General features: G+C 43.8%; 1 long non-coding RNA gene across 1 annotated transcript in view; it reads left to right on the top strand.

Moving 5' to 3' along the window:
- The window catches only part of LOC108283948, a 28,045-nt gene that overhangs the window by 12,685 nt on the left and 5,694 nt on the right, over positions 1-9,666 (top strand). The window contains exon 2 of the long non-coding RNA XR_005195738.1: positions 9,424-9,504. This is a non-coding gene — a long non-coding RNA (uncharacterized LOC108283948). The remainder of the gene's footprint in view (positions 1-9,423; positions 9,505-9,666) is intronic.

Below are 9,666 nucleotides of genomic sequence, written 5' to 3'. Positions count from 1 at the left end.
TTTTTTTTTTTTTTTTTTTTTTTTTTTTTTTTTTGTGGGTCGTCCCCCCGTCTTTTTTTTTTTTTTTTTAAAGATGGGGTTTCACCATGTTGGTCAGGCTGGTCTTGAACTCCCGACATCAGATGATCCGCCTGCCTTGGCCTCTAAAGTGCTTGGATTACAGGCATGAGCCACCACGCCCAGCTAATTTTGTATTTTTAGTAGAGACAGGGTTTCACCAAGGGTGAAACCTTGGCAGGGTTGGCCAAGCTGGTCTCGAACTCCTGACTTAAGGTGATCCACTGGCCTCAGCCTCCCAAAATGCTGAGATTACAGGCGTGAGCCACTGCGCCTGCCTATACCGGCTTGATACTTAGAAAATAAATTAGTACAAACTTTAGGAGGTTTTGCCTGTCCAGAAGTGTATCCATTTTGTATTATTTTAAAGGTATTGCTTTGCCAAGGGTTTGGACATTAGGTGAATGTTTGGGTTCATTGTTTTGAGACGGAATTTTGGTCTTATTGTCCAGGCTGGAGTGCGGTGGTGTAATCTCAGCTCACTGCAGCCTCCACCTCCCGGGTTCAAGCGATTCTGCTCCCTCAGCCTCCAAAGTAGCTGTGCCCAGCTAACTTTGTATTTTTAGAAGAGACGGGGTTTCTCCATGTTGGTCAAACTGGTCTCAAACTCCCAACCTCAGGTGATCCACCTGCCTCGGCCTCCCAAAGTGCTGGAATTACAGGCCTGAGCCACCACGCCTGACCCATGGTAGTTGATTTAATAATTATGATAGTCTTTGGCACAATGGGATTTGTGGAACTATGGCTTCTGATATTGCACAGATCCTCTGATGACGTGATAACTTATATGTATGTGTTATTGATGGCAAGGTGACAGATGGTTGGATTTTAATGCTATTTTTGGTTGCAGTTGGTGTCATTTGTAATTGTGTCACTTGCAGGTTTTCATTGGTTAGTTAACTGTAAAGGCGTTTGTCTTCTAGTTGTGCTCATTTTCATCTTTAACTGGAACAACCTCGAGAAAGGGAGCACCTGTTTTTGTGCACATAATTCACTGCACTGTGACTTGACACTAGCCTTCCTTTGAGGGAAGTGGCCCTCTTAGCAGTAACAGGAGACTAGGTAGGAGAGTCTGCGTCTCATTTCTGGCAGGGAACTCTCAGGATGTTACTGTGGAGAGGAGTTGGAGCCAGACATACCTGGATGGTTTGAATCCTGTCCCTTGTACTTAGTAATTATGTGACTTTGGAGACTTTGGTAGCCGTCCTAGTTGGTTTCCACATCTGAAAATTGGTAATAAAGGATTTTTTTTTTTTTTTTTTTTTTGAGAGGGAGCCTCCCTCTAACCCAGGCTGGAGTGCAGTGGAGCCATCTTGGCTCACTGCAACCTCTGCCTCCCCGGTTCAAGTGAGAGTAAAGCATAATTAATACTTTTTTCTTTCTTTTTTTTTTTTTTTGAGACAGAGTCTCGCTCTGTTGCCCAGGCTGGAGTGTAGTGATGTGATCTCGGCTCACTGCAACTTCTGCCTCCTGGGTTCAAGCAGTTCCCTGCCTTAGTCTCCCAAGTAGCTCTGATTACAGGTGTGAGCCACCGCGCTGTGCCGGGTAGAACTTTTTTCATAAAGCAGTTGTGAGGATTGCAATGGGAAGGCATGTAAAGCAGGTAGCATAGGGCCTGGCAAATAGGAAATAATATATGCCAGCTACTACTTGGTGGCTTTTGTTAGCTGCAGTGGCGACATCTGTAGAGAGAGGCAGCATACCCCTCCTGACATCTTATTTTGTAAACCTGTCATTGCTTACTGTGGCAACAGCAGAGATGAGTTGGTTAGACTTTTCAGTTTGGAAGGCTAGCACTGCATTTGGTGACTTCTGTTACTCTAGGATGAGAATGCATGCTGTGGAGCTTTGTTATGTGTCTGGTAAGTATTTTTTTTTCTTTTTTTGAGACTGAGTTTTGCTCTTGTTCCCCAGGCTGGAGGGCAGTGGTGCGATCTCACCTCAACCTCTGCCTCCCTGGTTCAAGTGCTGGGGTTACCAGTGTGAGCCACCACACTTGGCTAATTTTTGTGTTTTTAGTAGCGACGGCGTTTCACCATATTGGCCAGGCTGGTCTCGAACTCCTGACCTCAAGTGATCCACTCGCCTTTGTCTTCCAAAGTCCTCGGATTACAGGAGTGAGCCACTGTGCCCTGTAGATTAGATGTTTCAAGAAAAACAACAGCAAAAAAGATAACGTACTTTTTTTTTTTTTTTTTTTTCAGATGGAGTCTGCTCTTGTTGCCTAGACTGGAGTGCAATAGTGCAATCTTGGTTCATCGTAACCTCCATTGCCTCCCGGGTTCAAGCGATTCTTCTGCCCCAGCCTTCCAAGTATCTGGGATTACAGGCACCCACCACCACACCCGGCTAATTTTTATATTTTTAGTGGAGACAGAGTTTCTCCGTGTTGGTCAGGTTGGTCTCAAAACTCTCAACCTCAGGTGATCTACCCGCCTCGGACTCCCAAAAGTGCTGAGAGTACAGGCGTGAGCAATTGAGCCTGGCCTGTATTTACTTTCTCTCTTTCTTTCTTTCTTTCTTTTCTTTCTTTTCTTTCTTTTCTTCTTTCCTTCCTTCCTTCTTTCTTTCTTTCCTTCTTTCTTTCTTTCCTTCTTTCTTTCTTTCCTTCTTTCTTTCCTTCTTTCCTTCTTTCCTTCCTTCCTTCCTTCCTTCCTTCCTTCCTTCCTTCCTTCCTTCCTTCCTTCTTTCCTTTCCTTTCCTTTTCTTTTCTTTTCCAATGCAAGATACTTTTCTTAAAAATAAAGTTTTTGGCAGGGTGCGGTGGCTCATGCCTGTAATCCCAGCACTTTGGAGGCTGAGGCGGGTGGGTCACTTGAGGTCAGGAGTTTGAGACCAGCATGACCAACATGGTGAAACCCCGTCTCTACTAAAAATACAAAAAATCAGCAGGGTGTGGTGGTGGGCACCTGTAATCACAGCTGTTCGGGAGACTGAGGCACGAAAATGGCTTGAACCTGAGAAGCGGAGGTTGCAGTGAGCCAAGATGGGGCTTTGCCCTGCAGCCTGGGCAAAAGAGCGAAACTCTGTCTCAAAAAAAACATTTTCTTTTTTAAGCTTTCTGGAGTAGAATCCCTACTTTATCTTGAGGCAATACTGTTCCCGTCGTCAGTGGCTAATGCTCTGATCAGTCACTTCAAATAAACGTGTTAAATTTTAAACAAACATTAACATGGATTCTCACTAAAAATCCATATGGCACAACACAGGATATGTATTCGTGCAGAAATAACTGAAAAATTTTCAGGAACTTGTTTTAATGCATATGCATTTTCTATACTCTTTATTTTTCATTTAAAAACATGCTTTTAATGGACATTTAATTTTACTAAGTTAATTTAGAAAATACTCATTCAAAGGAGTATAGAATTGTACTTTTCTACTTTTATGGATTTAGAATTAGTACTCAGAATGAGAAACATTGACATTCTGAATGACGGAGCACGGATTGGTGGCTAATGTCTTCAGGTAGTATTCTGAAGCTATATGAGGATTCTGAAGTTCTGGTGCCTCAATTTTGTAGGCATACATAAGAAGTAAGATGCAGGCCGGGCACAGTGGCTCAAGCCTGTAATCCCAGCACTTTGGGAAGCCGAGGTGGGCAGATCACAAGGTCAAGAGATCGAGACCATCCAGGCCAACATGGTGAAACGCTGTCTCTACTAAAAAATACAAAAAATTAGCTGGGCATGGTGATGCGCGTCTGTAGTCCCAGCTACTCGGGAGGCTGAGGCAGGAGAATTGCTTGAACCTGGGAGGCGGAAGTTGCAGTGAGCCAAGATCGCACTACTGCACTCCAGCCTGGCGCCTGGTGACAGAGTGAGACTCTGTCTCAAAAAAAAAAGAAAAAGAAGATACCAAATGATAAAGAATTTTGGTTGCTCTTAAATGCACATATGAGTTTTTTTGGAGGGAAAATCTGAACTGCTTTAGCTTTTTTGTTAAGACAGAGTCTTGCTCTGTTACCCAGGCTGGAGTGCAGTGGTTTGATCTTGGCTCACTGCAATATCTGTCTCCCCCGGCTCAAGCGATTCTCCTGTCTCAGCCTCCCGAGTAGCTGGGGTTACAGGTGCCTGCCACTGTGCCCAGCTAATTTTTGTATTTTTAGTAGAGATGTGGTTTTACCATGTTGGCCAGGCTGGTCTTGAACTCCTGACCTCAGATGATCCGCACATCTGGGCCTCCCAAAGTGCTGGGATTGTAGGCGTCAGCCACCGCTTCCGGCCTAGCTCTAGCTGTTAAGAACCCTGAATGCTTCTGATAAAGGACTGTAATTACAAACAGAAGAATGTCCATTACATGAAGTTTCTTACATCCCATTTGAGATGAAGTTTGTATAGTTGTTTTATATTGTTTTAAACAAAAGTTTACGTGCCATAGCACGCTGCCTGCATGAAGTTAAACTATTTGATTGAAGATTAACTGTCTTTCTGTGACAATCTTAAATTAACATCCTGGCCTCTGATGACCACTAGTCATCTGTTTCTAGCCCAGGTCGCCCATCTTGATCCTCAGCATCTGGTATAGGGCCTGGCACTCTTCAGCCTTTCTCTTCTTAAGTTGAATCCCATGAGGCTCTTTCTGAGGTTTAGGTTTGCTAGTACAGTAGACCCTTGTTGCTTTTGTGAGTGATTCACGTATATAAAAGTGGAAAGGAGATACATCCAGTTTCACACATTAGTTGTCCTTTGGACTTACTGCTGTAAGAATGCTTCTCTTTTTGAGACAGGGTCTTAACTGTTACCTGGGCTGGAGTGCAGTGGCATATGGTCGTGGCTTGCTGTGTCCCCAACCTCCCCGGGCTCAGATGATCCCCTCACCTCAGCCTCCTCAGTACCTGGGACTACAGGTACACACCACCTTGCTGATTTTTGTGGTTTTTGGTAGAGATGGGGGTCTCACTATGTTGCCCAGGCTGGTCTTGCCCTCCTGGGCTCAAGCGACCCTCCTGCTTTTGGCTTCCCAAAGTGCTGGGATTACAGGGATGAGCCACTGGGACTGGCTGTGCTGTAAGAATTTCGAGGGTCTGCTTGATAACCTAGCACCCTGCTCTTTGTTTTTTTGTTAGCTGCAGAATCCTTTTGGCTTCATAACAGTATAGAACTTGCTAGGAGAAACAAGGAAAATACTCAAAACATGGGTAAAAGACCTCGGCCTGACCATAGCAGTTAAACCTGAATTGGGGTGTTGTTTGGACTTGCCCACTTCTTCCTCATATTTACGTACTCTGCAGTCTCTTTCCCCTTGGTCATGGTTTTTTTCCTCCTAATGTGAACCTTTACCTTGAACTACTGGCATATGATTCTTGCCTGGCTTTTTTTTTTCTGATCTGTGGTCTTGCATGCCCAGTCCATACATCTACTGCTGCCCTTCTCTTTGACTGTGGTTTTTCCTCAGAGGTCAAAGGTTGTGTACACTCTATGTCCCTTGTCTCTTTAAACCAGTCATTGTTACACAATGGATTCTGCGGCCCCGATTGGCTCTTTCTGACCTCCTCCTCTGCACATCTGCTATCACAGTCTAGCATGGGGACATCTTGTATTTTCCTGTGTTTTCTGCTGTTGAATGTAGGCTGTCAGGGGCGTTCTTTTTTTTTTTTTTTTTTTTTTTTTTTTTTTTTTTTTTTTTTTTTTTTTTTTTTTTTTTTTTTTTTTAAAAGACCGAGTCTCGCTCTGTCGCCCAGGCTGGAGTATGGTGTCGTGATCTTGGCTGTCTATAACCTCCACCTCCCAGGTTCAGGCAGTTCTCCTACCTCAGCCTCCCGAGTAGCTGGGATTACAGGCCTGTTCCGCCACGCCCGGCTAATTTTTGTATTATTACTAGAGATGGGGTTTCACCATGTTGGCCAGGCTGGTCTCAAACTCTTGACCTCAGGTGATCCACCCGCCTCGGACTCCCAGAGCGCTGGGATTACACCTGAGCCAGGTCAGATTTTCCTTTAATGACAATGGGTTGGAACAAGACAGAGTGGGAAAATAGAGGAGGTTCAGGATTGGAAGAAGTAGGAGTAGGTGATGGTAATATCGAGTTGTCAGAGTGAGCCTGGGGTAACATCCTCCACTTCTAGCTAACTGATGAAAATATCCAGAATAGTGGGTCTGGGGCCGGTGTGTAATCCCAGCACTTTGGGAGGCCGAGGTGGATGGATCACCAGAGGTCAGGAGTTCAAGACCAGCCTGAGCAACATAGTGAAACCTTGTGTCTACTAACAATACAAAAAATTAGCTGGGCATGGTGGCGGGCATCTGTAAACACAGCTACTCGGGAGGCTGAGGCAGGAGAATCACTTGAACCCAGAGGCGGAGGTTGCAATGAGCTGAGATAGCACCATTGCACTCCAGCCTGGGCAACAAGAGCAAGACTCCATCTCAAAAAGAAAAGAAAAAGAAAATATCCAGTGTGATTTGAGATCTTGGATATTTTAGCGACATTTAGTTGGGACAGGGTCTTCGTAGATTTGTGTTATCATTTGGAGCCTTCTAAAGTAGAAGATGACCCTTTGTCTTTGAGCTACTTTCTAGAAACTAGAATTTATTGTCAGAATATAGGATTTTCGGTTTTTAAACTTTGAACTTAAAATGAATTGTAGCAATATTTGAGTGATATTCTAAAAAATACTTTAAAAGTTTTAAAAATTCATCAGCACATTAAAAAAAAAAACTCCAAGGATAGTAACATTTAAATGATTAACATTTTCATTTTCCTCTGAATGTTGTTAAAACAGACAAAGCACTATTAATGGGCGGGGAGGAGAATGAGTGTATTTTATGGGCTTTTCCCTTTTTTACCCTTTGTTTACTTGTCTGCAGATTAAAGTAGGTACTTTCATCTTTTGTATCTCTGGGTTCTGTTTCTTGTAGTGGGTTTGTTTTCTCTCTCTCTCTCTCTCCCTCTCTCTGCTTCTCCCCCTCCCTCTTTCCCTCCCCCCCCCCCCCCCCCTTTTTGGTGACTGAGTCTTGCTCTGTCTCCAGGCTGGAGTGCAGTGGTGCTGACTGCAAACTCCGCCTCCTGGGTTCAAGTGCTTCCCCTGCCTCAGCCTCCCGAGTAGCTGGGACTACAGCTACTGGTAGTAGCTTGCGCCACCGCCACACCTGGCTAATTTCTTGTATTTTATCAGAGACCGGGTTTCACCATGTTGGCCAGGATGGTCTCAAACTCCTGACCTCGGGATTCCTTCCTCCCAAAGTGCTGGGATTCCAGGCGGGAGCCACCAGCCCGGCCTGTAGTGGGTATGTGTTCTAGTTTGTTGCGCCTCTATTTGGTTTGTCCCTTATTGTGTGTCAGATGTGCTGGTGAATCTGGCTACCTTATTTTATGTAGCCTCATTTGCTTTTTCTTGTGTTTTCTTCCAGATGACTCATGTATATTTTGCTAGTAGATACATTGGTTGGTTGGCTCCTTTATTCTGACAAATCAGCATAGAAGTGAGTTTTCACAAGTGAAAACTGGTAATGACAGGAACCATAACAGCATACTAATGGTCTTTTGGTTAATATGGTGAATGCACGTAGTAGAATTTAAAGGTCTTGGTTTGAAGCCCTCCCAAGAGTATTTGCAAGTTTGAGGTTAGGTTGTGGGAGGTGGCGGTAATCTTTGGATACATTTTACTTGCCTCTCTTGAGCTTCAGTTCCCATATTTGCAAAATGCCATGACTTATCTCTTAAGAACTTAATTAGAATAAAAGAGATACCATGAGTTAAAAGAATACTTGGTTGTGCTCCAGCATGTGTCTGTATCTGGAATAGGCCCATGTAATTGGTAAATAGGGGAATTAGTCAGTATACCAAGGAAATTGCTCTGGTTCATGCATGATTTTCCCCAGCCTATTCATGTTTTGCATCAGGTAACAATAGTCAAGCTCAAAGTACGCTAAGAGCTCAAACTGTGCTAAGAGCTGAAGGAAACAAGCGGTGGTGGTCACTTGTGAATTCTTCCTTTTGGCTCAGTTTAGCCACGTTCCAGTCCTTGAAACAAGTGCTGTGGTGCGATCTCGGCTCACCCCTATCTCTGCTTCCCGGGTTCAAGCAATTCTTCTGCCTCCGCCTCCCAAGTAGCTGAGATTACAGGCACGTGCCACGATGCCCAGCTGATTTTGTATTTTTAGTAGAGATGGGTTTCTCCGTGTTGGTCAGCAGCTGGTTTCTAACTCCCGACCTCAGGTGACCTGCTCACCTCTTCGGCCTCCCATACTGCTGGGATTATTGGTGTGAGCCACTGCGCCTGGCTAGATTACCCTTTAAAGCAATCTGACTTTTGTATTGTCGAATGCATTTTATTAGAAGAGAACTGTAGGTTAGTTGACAAAGTGAAGATTTATGTTGTTTTTGCTGAAACTGGGTTTTGCTGAAACTGCCATTCTAATGTTCTTATTCCTTAAGCCTAAACTTAAATGGTTATATGTGCTTCCTTCAACTGAAAGTCATATGTTTATTAGGAACTTATTATTAAACATTTTTATTTGCATTTTTATTCAGATTGCTTTTGTTAATATTTTGGCTACAAAGTGCCATAGGGATGGTCTTCCTTAACTTTTTTTCTCATAAAAGTTTTACTTTTAGTGTGTACCTGTATAAAGTGAAGTTTTCCAGGAATGCATAGTTGTTTTATAGAAAACACAAGAGGCGGGGTGCGGTGGCTCACACCGGTAATCCCAGCACTTTGGGAGGCTGAGACGGGTCGATCACCTCAGGTCAGGGGTTCGAGACCAGCCTGGCCAACATGGTGAAAACCTGTTTCTACTAAAAATACAAAAAATTAGCTGGGCATGCTTGTAATTCCAGCTACTTGGGAGGCTGAGACAGGAGGCAGAGGTTGCAAGTGAGCTGAGATGGCACCATTGCACTCCAGCTTGGGCAACCAGGGTGAAACTCTGTCTCAAAAAAAGTACACCGAAGAAACATTTATACTTAATCTAGTACTACATTAGATGCCCAGTAAATGTTTCCTTCTCTTTCCTGTTCCTTAAGAAGTTTTGATCACACTCAGCATAAAGTTCAAACATCTTAGCCTATGAGGGTCCCTCCTCCCCCACTTCTGCCATGTGATCTGGCCCCTGGCCACCTCACAAACCTTATCTTGTTTCACCTTGTTCACTGTGCCCAGCCATTCAGCTCCACACCCACTGAACAAGCTTATTCCTGTCTCAGCATCTTAATCGCTTTGTTCTTTGCCTCATACTCTGTCCTGAGATTGTTATATAGCTGACTCTTGTATTCCATTCATTCTCAGTTCCATTGCCAACACCTCAGAGAGGTTGCACCGAAATTACTGCCCACCCCCAGCAATTTTCAGCTGTAAGACCCCTATTCTCCACATTGTAATTTTCTCTCTGATCTTTGATTTTTTTTTTTTAAACTTCCTTCCAGAATTTAAAGTCCACGAGAACAGGGATGGGCTCTGTCTTACGTGTCATTCTGTCTGCAGCTACCTAGAACAGGACCTGGCAGGTTCATAATAAATATTCTAGTGGATTGTTGTCTTAGGTACTTAGGTATGTTTTCATGATTAGCTGTTAGTCTTAAACTGGTTCATCTTTATAATTAGAATACTGGAAATAATTTAAAAGGTCAGCATTCAGGGGAGGGTCAGAAGAGGTTTTTTTTTTTTTT

The sequence above is a fragment of the Cebus imitator genome, unplaced genomic scaffold (genome assembly GCF_001604975.1).
Source record: "Cebus imitator isolate Cc_AM_T3 unplaced genomic scaffold, Cebus_imitator-1.0 Scaffold266, whole genome shotgun sequence".
In the NCBI taxonomy this organism is placed as follows: domain Eukaryota; kingdom Metazoa; phylum Chordata; class Mammalia; order Primates; family Cebidae; genus Cebus; species Cebus imitator.
The sequence above is the reverse complement of the archived record's forward strand: the minus strand, read 5'-3'. Positions and strand labels throughout refer to the sequence as shown.